Raw genomic sequence first — 13284 nt, forward strand, 5'->3', positions numbered from 1 at the left:
CCCCACATCCCAAGAAGGGGGTCACAGGCTTGTGGCACCACGCCTAGTTTTATGTACTGGGGATGGAACCTTGGCAAGTGTTCTACCAGCTGAGCTGAGTCCCCAGCCCCTGGTTGCAGTTTTAAATATGTTAATAAGTTGTGTTTGATTCTCCTGCCTCGTGAACCATTCTGTGTCCAGTTAAAAGAAGAAAAGCTTCATCTCCATATTTGAGGTTCTCCCTTCTTCTGCAGGCTGTCCTGCAAAAGAAGGCTCCCGTCTCAGCCCAGGAAACGGGCAGGGTAAGTGGACGGAAGAGTGAGTAGCCGCATAGAAAAGTCCCCCCCACATGCTGTTACCTCGTGCAGCAAGTGCCGCACTGCTCAAGGCAGACATCACTGTTTTCTCCCAAGGGCGTCTTTCTCAGAAGCAGATTGACCGTATTAGTACACTGTTGAATCATCCTTTTATTTTTTGAAAACCACAGTGTGTGTCCCAGACTATGTACTGGTTTCAGACACACTGAGTACTTCATAGAAATGAACAGCTCAGTCTGTTCATTAAGAGAAATAGCCTTAAAATACCTAAAAATCATTTTAACGATGGATAGTAAAGTCATCTTTCCTGATTCTTCTGTGAATTAACAGTCATATGTAAACAGTGTTATTCAAGGAAGATTTTATTAACAGTGCTCTGTCTGAACTGGATGTTATAAAAGAATAATTATTAGTTTTTACGTCACCTAGAGACTGTATGGAAAGATAAAAAGGAAGTGTGGTACAACAGTCACCGCAGTTAAGCCCCAGATTTTATTCGTGTTTCATTACATTTAAAAATACCCTAAACTATTCTGAAATTTAATACCCCATGTCACAATGTGTAAACCATCCACATATATTAATTTTGATAACTTTTATTTTAAAAATCCTTGGTGGTTGGTTTTTTCTCTGCCCAAAATGTGCTTTCATGTTAAAAGTCTGCAGTTGTAGTCAAGTATCAGATGAAGACCTGAGCTTTGCCTTCATTTGCTAGCTGCAGACTGCTTTAGCTCACGGGATGGAGGGCTGCATCATAGCTGTCTACCCAGCATTTGCACTAGGTACTTTTCATTGGGACCAAACATTTGGGAGAAGCAGCCTGAAGGGAGGAAGGGATTACTGTCTCACAGTTGAAAGGGACACAGTCCATCAAGAAGGCATGCAGGTGTTGATAGTGGATGGCTCTGGGACCCCTCGAATCTCCAAGAGCTAGTGCACAAGCAAGGTGGGTCCCACGTTTTAAAGGTTCCACAGTTTTTCAGAACAGCTCTATCAAGTATTCATTCAGCATTCAACATATGAGCCTATAGGGTGACCTTTCACATCCAAATTATAACCTTTACATGGCAGTTTGAGTGGTGTTTAACGTAATTTGGCTGCGTATCAGTTCATGTTTTCCTGAATCATGACTATATACCCACCACAGTGTGAGTGACCTACCGTTCCCTCAGAGCCTGTTTGAAGCTAGTGAGGCCCCTAGTCAGAGGATGCAAACAAAGACTGCACCCTGGAGCTCCAGATAGTCAGCCCGGGAGGTCCATCACCAGAAGGTCGGTGGCTTGTGGAGATGAGTCCTGGATGAGGCATTCAGAATGGATGGAAGTTAGGGACCAGCACCACACCGGACTCCTCCTCTCTGTGATTTAAATGAGAAGCCTTTATTGCAGGAAGGCAAGGAGTCCGCTCCTTACAGCACAGAGAAAGGTGGACATTCTGTTGCTCTTCTGGGAAGCATGGTGTGCATGCCCTGGGGCATCCAGCATGGAGAAATGAGGCTAGACCTGAGGTAGTTCATGTTTCCTTTCTCCCCACGTCATAACAATTGTGGTACTGATGCTCTGCAACTAAAAGCATGGCTCGAGATGCTCAACCCCATGTCTCATACTACCTACATACCAAAAGCATGGCTGGAGATGCTCAACCCCATGTCTCATACTACCTACATACCAAAAGCATGGCTCGAGATGCTAAACCCCATGTGTCACACTAATTACATGGCAGGTGACCGACTTATCTTTCCATGTGTTCATCTATAAAACAAATCATGTTAGTGTCTACTTTATGGGACTACTGAGAGGATCAAGGGAGTTAATGGTGTGTACAGTGTATAAAACATGCGGTGGCACATGATAAAGCACTCAGTGTGTGATAGCTGCTATTACTATAATTTAATCCTACTTAATAATTAACAACCCTATGAAATGGATTTGAAGTAGGTTTTTATTGTTGGGTTTTTTGTTTTATTTTGATTGCTTTTTTTTTTTTTAACCTTTATCCGGTCGTAACCCCTCAGGGAGAACAGATTACAGGGTGATTGATTGAAGAATGACTTACAAGATACCTTTAGGATTGGTGTTTAGCATAGTGTAAACACATCTTGGTTTATGGATTAGTTCCCAAGATAAGAAGGATGGCACAGTTCCAATTCAAATTAAATCTACATGTGATCCACCCACTTGGTTTCAAGCATAATTTCTAACCTTTCCTAGCAGATCATTTTCTTTCCAAGAAAGGATTGGGTTTTACAGCGTGGAAAGTACATGCCACACACATGTAGTTATATACGTGTTATGAGCTCATGCCACACATATGTAGTCACATATGTGTGGTGAGCTCTTGTCCTTTTATTCTGCTCTGTTTCCTTTTTCTTAAAGTGCTGCTTGCATGGTTTGAAAACCCTGCAGATACAGACCAGCTTCACAGGAACCCAAAGGAGCGGGGTTTTAGTAAAATACAGCTGCCTTCCTTCTCCTGAGCTCCCCTGCTGGAAGACCTGGAAAGCTGCTGCTCAGCACTCACACACTTGTATTTTTTATTTTAATTATATAAAACAACTTTTAAATCTAAATGTCTTTTATCATATTCTTCCATTCCCCCAAGTCCTTCCCTCTCCTCTCCCCGCAACTCACCCAACTTTAAAGTCTTTCTCAAAAAAACAAAAAAAAATCCAATACCCCCCCCCCAAAAAAAATGCCACCCAAAAGGAGAAAGAGGCAAGGGGAAAGAAAAGCAAAAACAAACACAGAACTGTAGAGTCCATTATATGTTGGTCAACTAATGACACACTTTTAAATGTCACCAGTGAATTTTGTAAAGTCAGAAGTTCATGTGATCACTTTTTAAAAGACCTTTTATTATTACTCTAGTTCAACTCACCTTTGGCAAATGTATAACATTAAAATGGATAAGAATAAGATTATGTCCATTAATCATCTTCATAAGTAATTTTAAATTAGCAATGCTAATAATAAACGATCTTTCAGATTATAGTCCCTAGTTCCCTCTGCCAGAGTCTTTTATCAGAGGACAGAGACCTGGAGAGTGAGTTGCTCTGCTGAGCTGCCGAGGCTCTGGCCTGTGCCTGTTGAACCAGCCCCATGCCTGTGGGAAGTTCACTGCTTTCATGCTTGGACACCACAAGGCTGACCACACCGCAGGACACCATTCTGAACCCTGTCCCTGTGTTCTCACTGTCTGAGTCACCAGCCAGACCCAATGCTACTTCTCTGGAAGACTGACAACCAGCTTCTTACCAAGCTTACCACACAAAAGCCTTCCCAGGTTGCTTTGCACACATCTTGGTCACACACAGGGCCGCTCTTGGCTTTGCGTCTAAGTCTAAGTCACACACATGGCCACTCAGCACATCACCTGCCTTTGGTTAGTCTTGCAGCAGTCTGGTTCTCCTGGTACAGGGTGCATGTCCAACACAACACCTTTCTGCTGGACTTGGAGGAATGTGGTCACTATCCCTCTCTTCCTAATGACCTTTCAAAGTCTTTTCAATTCCATATATATGAAGTAGGTACACATATTTCATCTGCATCTCAAGTGTCTTTCTCTTCTAAGAATAGTCGTCATCAGTCACACTACTGTGTGGTCAACTCTGCAAGTTTCCCAGCCTTAGTGCTTACACCTTCCTACATTTGCATATAGACAAATGAAGGTCGTTCTTAGCATGTGTCTCCACTAACTGCCAGCATTGCTGCACAGATGCACACCTGCTCTTCACAACTCTTCACATAGCATTATGCACACACTCTGAGCGAGGTCAGCTCTGTGGAATAGCCTGGATCCCCAACAGTCATTAGAAGCTCTGTTCCTAAGGGAAGATGAACTCCAGTCTTAAGCCAATAGGTAACAATCTTTTTTTAATTGGTTGTTAGTCCTTTACTGAGCTTAATTTATGAGTTAGTTTATCATAGGCATGTATGTCTAGGAGAAAGTACACTATTTAGTGGGGTGCTGAACTAGCCGACGCTTCAGGTAGCCACCAAGGGTCTCGATGTATCCCGTGATTAAGGGCAGACTTTTAAAATGCTGTTAACCACACTAGAATGTTTGCTCATTATTTTCAGGACAAAACTAAAAATCAGAATCATAGGAAAATAGATAGTTGCTGAAAATAATGATTTAAGCATGAATTTGAAAATGCCATCTCATTTAAATACCCGTGTATATTTTTGATACAGGAATATCAAGTTCCTGATTGTATTTAGGTGTAGTGTGTTTATTCGAAAGGACAGTTGATTATGGAGCCCTGGACTTTCCCAGTCCAAGCTGGTGGCCCTGGATGGACTTGGACATCCATCTCTCCTCACTATGGACATTTTTTCTGCACATACACTTGACATATAGCAGCTTTGTCAGGTGAGACACCTCTTTATAAAACCAGAAAACAGCCCCCAGAAGACAGGAGAGGACATTCATGTTTCCGTGTTGGCAGAAGCTTAGAAATAACCGACTCTTAGAGGCAGCGTTTCGATCTTTGCTCTGTAGCCTGACGTGGTATTAAGATCCTTTGGTTAATGATTGCCTAATGTTAAGTTCCCTTTTCCGTTTGAGTCTCAGATATGTGTGCATGAGCTTGCTGCTTGTAATATAATGGCCCCGCACTACAACCATGTACCAGTTAAGAACAGCAGCACATCCTGAAAAAAGATGTCAGGTGACTTCATCATTGTGGATTTGACAGGGTATGCTTTGCAAATGAAGACAGTCCTGGCATCCCTGGGCAATAATATCTTGTGGGTCTGTCTTTGTGTAAGGGCCTGTCCTTGGCAGAAAGGCCATTACATAGTGCAGGGCTTACTAGATTAACACACCAGCAAATAAAAGTTAAGTATATACACATCTGAGTTGAAATGTAACGGGCTCTCATACATCGAGATGGTGTTCGCATACATTTTGAAACACGTCTTGACAAAAGTTTGTGTTTCTAAAATGACCTTAAACTTGTGATAAGGGTAAGGCTGATTAGCGGTGCAGGTAGAGGTGGTGATTTTACTGTTTGGGTCTACACCTGTTGGAGGTGTGACAGAACTCTGAAGCTCAATGTAGTAGATAGGATGTTTGTCTGAGATTTGACCTGACGTAGCTTTAAAAAAAAAACTTAGGCATGCTTCACTCTTGAGACATAAAAGCATACATAGAATACATTGATAAAGTGTAAAGAAGTATCTATAGGGTTGGCTGTGCCACCTGAGGGGTGGTATGTTTTAACAGGAATAAATCAGAGGGGGTGTGTCTTCTGGTGTACTGCGTCAGCCAAGGGTACTCTGTAGCTGTTTATAATATGCTTGGGTCTTCACCTGAGATATTCTTTTTGGGGGCATGAAAGGGATTTCAGTGGTAACGTGAAATAGAGAATCTCCATTCTGATACAGCCAGATTTAACTATTGGGCAAAATACTGGCAACACCAAACAAAGCTAGTATAGGAGAATGAGCCATGATGCTTGACTGATGAGCACACTCCTGGGCTCCACAGAGGCAGTCTCGACTCAGGTGGTCCAAAACCACGTTGAAACGTTGGTCTAAAAGGACCAGGTACACAATTGTTCCGTCGGTCTTACTTGTTCACCTCTGTGGGTCTCCAGGGAAACCAAAAGTTAACATTCCTTTCTTTTTTGTGCCACTCTTTGGCAGAATTTGCCACCTCCTCGGAGCCCCCAGACCATAGCCCTGCCCCTTTAGCCTAAGAGTGTGCATATACCTTGCATGTTCCTACATCTGATTGCCAGGCAGTCACATAAAGAGAGCAAGCTCTGGCATTGGTGTGGGACTCGTTGGTAAATTGCCGGTGTCAACATCATAATTCTTTTTTGCCTGGCGGAGGAGCCAGATCTCCTGTGGTCGGCTGTGGTTTCCTCTGGGCTGGGGAGAGTGCTGCAGCACAACGAACCCTGTCTAGTTTTGACTCTCCTGGGGTGTAGTGCATCCTGCGTCTTCTGAGATGGGCTGTGAGAGGCTTACCCGAAGGCTGGCAAATCAGACTTACACACGCCTTGGCCTCCCGTAGCCAATGGCTTGCTCAGACCACATATATTACCCTGTGTGGTTTCATTCATCAAGGGGATCCCCATCTTCAGCAGAACACAGGTCCTCCAGAAAACCGAGTGCGCACATCTTGCCCCCAGGAGAACTCGAGGTGTCCCTGGTAAGCAGAAAGGGGAGGAATCCTCCCCTAGTTTTCTCTGGGTGGATTTGGGGTTTTAGGGAAATGAGTCTTTTCGGAAGAGCTCAGAGCTGCTTTTCTTGTTCCCACTGTCTCCTCCTCCACGTGTAATCCACGAGTTGTGCTTTCAGTTTCAAAGTTTAAATGACAGGATTCCTCTATCTGTTCTGCACCTGAAACTTTTTTAACTAACTAGTCACGGTTGCTGAGTTACTAATTATGCCTAGGTTCCCATTTCTAAACCAGAGGCCCACATTTTTAGGACGTGCTTTCACAGGTAGGCAGAGGAGCACTCTCCCTGCCCTTGATTTATGAAACAGTGGTGGTAACATGTCGGTCAGGCGTTCCCGTCTCAGAGGCCAGTCTCGGAAAGAAGACTGCTGGGTCTGATGAAGCCAAGATCTCCCTCCACATCTGTTGATCTGTTTTCTGTTGGCCAAACCAGCTCATCTCTGGTCTCTAGGCGTGTGGTTTGGTGTGTACATTCAGAGCAGTGGCATTTTTCTAGAAGTGACTAAGGCTTCTTGGATGAATTCTGTCTTTGAAAGAGGTGGTTGGATTGCATCAGAGAAGCATTTACAGTAAATGGCTCCCCCTTCCTGTGCTGACCACATGTGAAAGAATGCTTTAATTCTTGTTTTGAGGAAGCGAGAGCCCCAGAGCTCTGTGAAAACTCCCTAGTCTCATTAATTAGCCAGATTTGAATCTTAAAAATTTTTTCAAATTGGAATCACTTTGTGCTCTCTAAATAAATGTCACAGGGAGACAGAGAGCTTTCCACTCCGAGTTCTATTTGGAGCGACTGGTGGTTCTGAGTTCAGAAAGAGGAAATGGCGCTGAATATAGATCTAGCAAATGACATAAATCTCATCTAACTTCTTCATGGCCATTTGGGTATTAAGTTTAATCTGTTTCTTAGATGTGTTGATGGCTTGGACTTTGGGGCACCAGTTCTCAGTGTGATCCCATAGGTCTTGGCCAGGGTTCCCGGGAAGTGGGACTTCCCCCAGTGGAAATGCGTGAGGGTGTTTAAAATACAAGGGTATTTTAAGGGGTGAGCCCCATGCAGGAAAAACTTGCCCAGTCGCCCACATGACTTGACCTCAAGTGTTCATGTAGTGAAAAGTTAGTTTATAATCTTCTAAGACTAGACTTCAGCGTTTGCATTTTCATACAGAGTATATCCACTCTTTTTGTTTAGCAATGGCTCGCCCTTTTATCTGAGTACTTCTTTAAAATTTAACATTACATTTACTTGTGTGCTCACGTGCTTTGGTGCCTGTGTGCTGTGTGTGTGGAGGTCAAGGGTAAGGTGCAGGAGTCAGGTCTTGTTTTCCACCTAGCGCCGAGTTCTGGCATGGAGCTCCAACCTTACTGCTGCCATCCTGCTGCTCCCATCCGACTTCTTAAATCCCAGGAAGTTCCAGGGTCGGTCTGTGGTACGGTTTAATCAAACCTGAAAGTTCTTTATGTACTGATAGCGGAATATTTTGATTACACACTACTTTTCTCCTTTTTGTGGAATCTAGGGAATTGCTCTTAGCTTTTTAAAATCTAGCCATACACTAGTTACTATTACTGTAGAATTTTATTTTGAAATAGTACCACACGACAGGACTTGGTTTTCTCTTTATAAAAGGAGGGTGTTGGGGCCTCGGGCCTCGGCTCAGTGGGTAAAGTGGAGAGGAGTACACACTGTAACACCAGTGCTCCCGTGGAAACTTGGGTCCCAGCTAGTCTGGCACACACAGACCCCGAGGTTGAGGACCTGCACCCGAGATTGTTCTTTGACAACGCCTTTGTGCCCATGCTCACACTCATGACTGTTTGTGCATGCGCACACACCTGTGCATGCGTACACATACACACGCTGATTTTTTTAGCCCTCTGTGGTGAGTAGGGTTTCGATCCCACTGTTCTTGCTGCTTTAGAAGGAAGGGCAGTGTGAAGAGGGTGCTCGTCTGTGTCTGAGGCTCTTGTAGTCTGTGCCGTCTTCCCAGGAGGCTGTAGTCTTTCCAGCACTCACCTAAGGTGCTCCCATTCTGTAACAAGGAAAAACAAGTATGAAGGGAAGTTGACCTATCGCGGTGTAAACGAGCCAGTGAGTTAAAAATAGACACAGGCTTTCTTGCTGTGGGACATGGTGTCCCTGCCTTCTTACGGTGAACCTGTTCTGTGTGCTGTTCTGAACTCGAGACAGTCCTGTCAGCCTAGCTCGCCACACGGAAGGTAGTGACCATACAGTTGATTGAACCCCTCGGGGGTTGAAGCGGAGGTTAGGCCTACAGCACAGTGGTCCTTAGTGCTTGCCCCTGGGCTCATGATTTCTAATTTCCTAGGCCTTTTATTTGGATGATGCCTTGATACTATATGGATGTGATTATTGTTTCTCAAATACTTTTGGAGTTACTAATAAAAGATTTCTTTTTAGAAAAGAAACTTTTTGCTGTCTAAAATTTTCTGTTGCTTCCAGGTTCTTTTTGTTGTTTATCTCGGTTTCTTCTTGATACCTGTCTCTCTCTTTTTGTGGTTGATTTGAATTGAAGTTCCTTCTGACTCGACACTGTGTGTGTGGTGGCGGGGCGGGGGGCTCCCAGTACTGTGCTATTGGAGAACTGCTAAGAGTTGGGGTGAGGAGGACTTGATTTGGGGTCCTCATAGCCACATTAGTAGTTTAGTCCTCTTGAGACTTTTTCTTAATCTTAGAGTTGCCTCCATATTTTCATTTTGCCTGGGGTGGTGGTGGTGGTCGCGAATAAGGTCTATTCTTCCTTCCAGGCACAGGAAATGGGCATGGGAGGAATGTTTGTGTGCTACCAGACGTTGCTGTTGCCTCCTCTCCGTTCCTCTCGCCACTTCTGTCCCAGATTGCACTTGCTCTCCTGAACTTGGAGCCTCACAGGGGTTCTCCTGAGTAAAGTCACCTGGTCCTCCTCAGTGTGTCTCAGACACTGACTTAAGAATGTGAGCTGCCTCCTCTGCTTAGCATATTGGGTCCCTTTTTACTCTCCAGACATTTGAGCAAAGCTCTCAGGGTCTGGTCTGTGTATATGGCATGTGTGTATGGCATGTGTGTATGGCATGTGTGTATGGCGTGTGCGTGCGTGCGTGCGTGTGCACATGTGCGTGCGTGCCCCATGCAGCCAATGTCATACTTGGTTATAGAGAGGAAACCAAGATAAACAGCAAAAATACCTTTCAGTAACTGTAATGGCATTTCTCCTGTAGCACACCACCCTTGTAACATACCACTGCCTTAAAATGGCAAGACTTTCACTAGGTAGCATAATTAAATCTGAACAAGTAGGAAAGTAAGGTTAGCCAGATGTGTTAGCTTTCTGTTACTGTGACAAAATATCCAAGGTAATCAGCTTCTAAGGAAGGAATAAGTTTGGCTCGCAGCTCTGGTTTACAGTCTGTTTGCCTGTTGTTTGGGGTCTGTGTTGAAGCAGCACATGACTGTGGAGTTGCTGACCTCATGGTGGTTGGGAAGTGAAAAGGGAACAGTGTGAGTCCCAACCTAATGCTTCGTGAGCTCACCCCCGATGACCTCATTTCCTTCCACTAGACTCCACCTCCTAACTATCTGCCCACTTTCAAGGACTTAGGACTAAGCCTGATCAGTACATGGGACCTTGGAGGACTTCATAATTCAGTAGCATTTGGCATTGAGTCACGGAAAAAAGTTAGTTAATGGGGCATTGTGACTGCAGTGGGGTTTCTGAAAACTAACTCAGGAATTACCTGATTGGATGAAAGTGTGAACTGATGTTATTTCACAGAGTGAGTCTCACCTGGCTGGTTCCAACCTAGTCATTAAAATCTATAAAAGGAGTGATAGTTCTGATCTGTTGCTCCATTACTGGTTGGTTCCCTTACATCTGTGGCAGTCATTCCCTGGGGAGCATAAACCCTCCCACTTCTTCCCGTTCTGCGAGATGTTTTGAGACATTCCCATTTGTTAAGAACCTCCAGCCCATGTTGATTGTTCTTGTCCCTATTGGTCATGCATGCTATGAAGTAGGTAAAGTAGATACCAGTTCATCAGGTCTTGAACTTCCCTGACACAGTTGATGGAATACCATGGGAAAGTACACAGATTTTAGCGGGACTCATACCCGAGTCAGGACACAGAGCAGTTCTGTTCTGTTCTGTCCCTTGTGCTTCTACCTAAGCCTTCCCTCCACTGCTGGCATAAACATTTCTGTTACTCTAGGCTTGAACAGATTGAGTCATAGAGTGGGAACTCTTGTCGTCTATCATTCCCCAGGATCGTTTACTACTGTACGTATCCATTCTTCGTTCTTCTTCATAGTTCTGCAGTCTTCCTGACCTCTGTTGGGATGATTTCTACCTTCTTAGCTATTATACATATCAAGCCACTGGGAGTGAGTTCTGTATTCCTTTTTGGATTTGTGGGCCATCCAGGAGATGTATGTAACTTTATAAAAGCCTCTAAGCCATTCATCAAAGTCATTGTACCATTTTATATATCATACCAGCAAGCAGGGCGAGTTCCAGTTCCTTCCTAGCTGTGTATGTTGTTGATTTTCTAAGTTAGCTTATTCTCTGGCATATCACGTAGTATATCATGATGGTTTTAAAATTGTCATTTCCAGGGCTGGAGAGATGGCTCAGTGGTTAAGAGCACTGGCTGCTCTTCCAGAGGTCCTGAGTTCAATTCCCAGCAACCACATGGTGGCTACAACCATCTGTAATGAGATCTGGAGTTCTCTTCTGGCCTGGAGACATACATGCAGATAGAACACTGTATACGTAATAAACAAATAAATCCTTAAAAAATAAATTGGCATTTCCTTCATGGATAATATGTAATTACTGACAATCTATATATCATATTTTTGGAGTGTCTATTCAAGTCTTTTGACTTGGTTGTTGTTGTTTTCTGTATGTCCCAGGCTGGCCTTGAGCTGTTGAGCCTTCTGCCTCCCAAGTGGTAGAGTAATTGGTATATATCACTATGCCTGAATTTTTTTTTTTTTTTGCTAATTTTTTTTATTTGCTCATTTTTAAATTGGGGAACTGTCTTCCACTGAGAGTTTAAAATTTAAAAATTTAAACAAGACACCTGAACTACTGGTAGGTTTTTTTTTCCCTAAATAATCTTAGTCCCTAACTCTGAAGTTTTCTCCAGTGTGTTTTTTCAGCTTTATGCTGTGGCCAGTAATCAGTCTCCTTTAGTTGTCCTGTGCGTTCAGAAGCCTCACTCTTTCGTTCATGCTTCCCTGGCATGACCTATAAAAGAGCTTTACTTTACTTTCCTCATTGACTTATCTAGGCACTGTTGTTGTTGAGAATCAGTTGTCCATATATACGTGTGTGTGTAGAATTGTGTCAAAGGAACCTAAACTGTCATATAAAATGGCCTGTAAGTACATTTTTTTAAAAAAAAATGCTCAGCATTTTCAGCTATTAGAAAATGCAAATCAAAAGCACATTGAGATTCCATCTCACCCCAGATGTCATCAGGAAATAAAAAATCAGCAAGTGCTGGCAAAAATATAGGGAAAACCCTTACCCTTACTCACTATTGGTCGGATGTAAATTATTGCAGCCACTGTAGAAATTTAAATAGAGCTTCTTGAAAACCTAAAAATAGAGCTAGCATCTGACACAGTCCCGCTGCTTCTGGGATACACCCAAAGGAAGCAAAGGCAGTGCATGGTAGAGAGACCCCTGCACACCCGTGTTTTTTGGCGTGCCCTTAACAATAGACAAATTATAGACTCAGCCTAGGTGTCCAACAGATAAATGGGTAAAGAAAATGTGGTGTACATGCACAGTGGAGCATTGTTCACTCACAAAGAACAAAATCATGTCACTTGCAAGAAACTGGATATAAATGGAGAGACCCTCACACCAAACAAAATAAGCCAGACTCAACCAAACACCGTTTTCCCTCATGCAGAATGTAGATTTAAAACAAAAACCAAAACCCACGGAAGTAGAAGGGAACAATTAGGGAGAAGGGGCGTAAGAGGAAGGGGTGAATGTGGTCAAAGGACACTATGTATGTGTATGCAGATGTCACAGTGGAACTGAAGATGTGCAATGTATTATATGCTAATAAAAGTTAAATATGCAGAGAGGGTGGCACACAGCTTTAATTCCAGCATTTGGAATGCAGAGGCAGGCAGATCTCTTTGAGTTCAAGACTAACTTGGTTCTTCATAGTGAATTCCAGGACAGCCAGAGCTACAAAATGGGACCTTGTCTCAAAACAAACAAAAGTTTTATGTGTATATATGATCTAAGTCTGGGATGTAACAGTCCCCATTAGTCACCCCGTCATCCCTAAGCTTCAAATGTGACCTGTGTAGTTTTGTGACTTGCGTGTAATGGACAGTGCATCAGAGGTGACTGACAGAATCTGTGTGTTGAAAAGGCATTATTTTACCTGTTTTCTTATGCTGACCTTGCCGAGGACCCCATAAGTTCCATGATTCCCATGTTAAATGCAGTGTGTGTGTGTTTAATATATTTACTTTTTATGTGTATGAGTGCTCTGTATGTATGCCTGCATACCAGAAGAGGGCATCAGATCCCATTATGGATGGTTGTGAGCCACCATTGTGGGTGCTGGGAATTGAACCTGGGTTCTCTGGAAGAGCAAGCAGTGCTCTTAACCACTGAACCATCTCTCCAGCCCCAAATGCATTGTTTTTATCTGTGCAGAGAAATGTACCATAAGCTGAGATCCAACCCAAACCTGCAGGTGTCTTCAGGAAGAATAACGATACCAACTTCTGGTTTCACATTTAAAAACTGGAATGCATGTGGACTGTAAAGT

At 43.5% G+C, this 13284-nt stretch overlaps 1 protein-coding gene across 1 annotated transcript in view; it reads left to right on the forward strand.

Annotated features, from left to right (window-relative positions):
• Window positions 1–13284, forward strand: part of LOC102911807 (uncharacterized) — a 153613-nt gene that overhangs the window by 96292 nt on the left and 44037 nt on the right. The window lies entirely within an intron of this gene.

This window comes from Peromyscus maniculatus, chromosome 3 (assembly GCF_049852395.1).
Source record: "Peromyscus maniculatus bairdii isolate BWxNUB_F1_BW_parent chromosome 3, HU_Pman_BW_mat_3.1, whole genome shotgun sequence".
In the NCBI taxonomy this organism is placed as follows: Eukaryota; Metazoa; Chordata; class Mammalia; order Rodentia; family Cricetidae; genus Peromyscus; species Peromyscus maniculatus.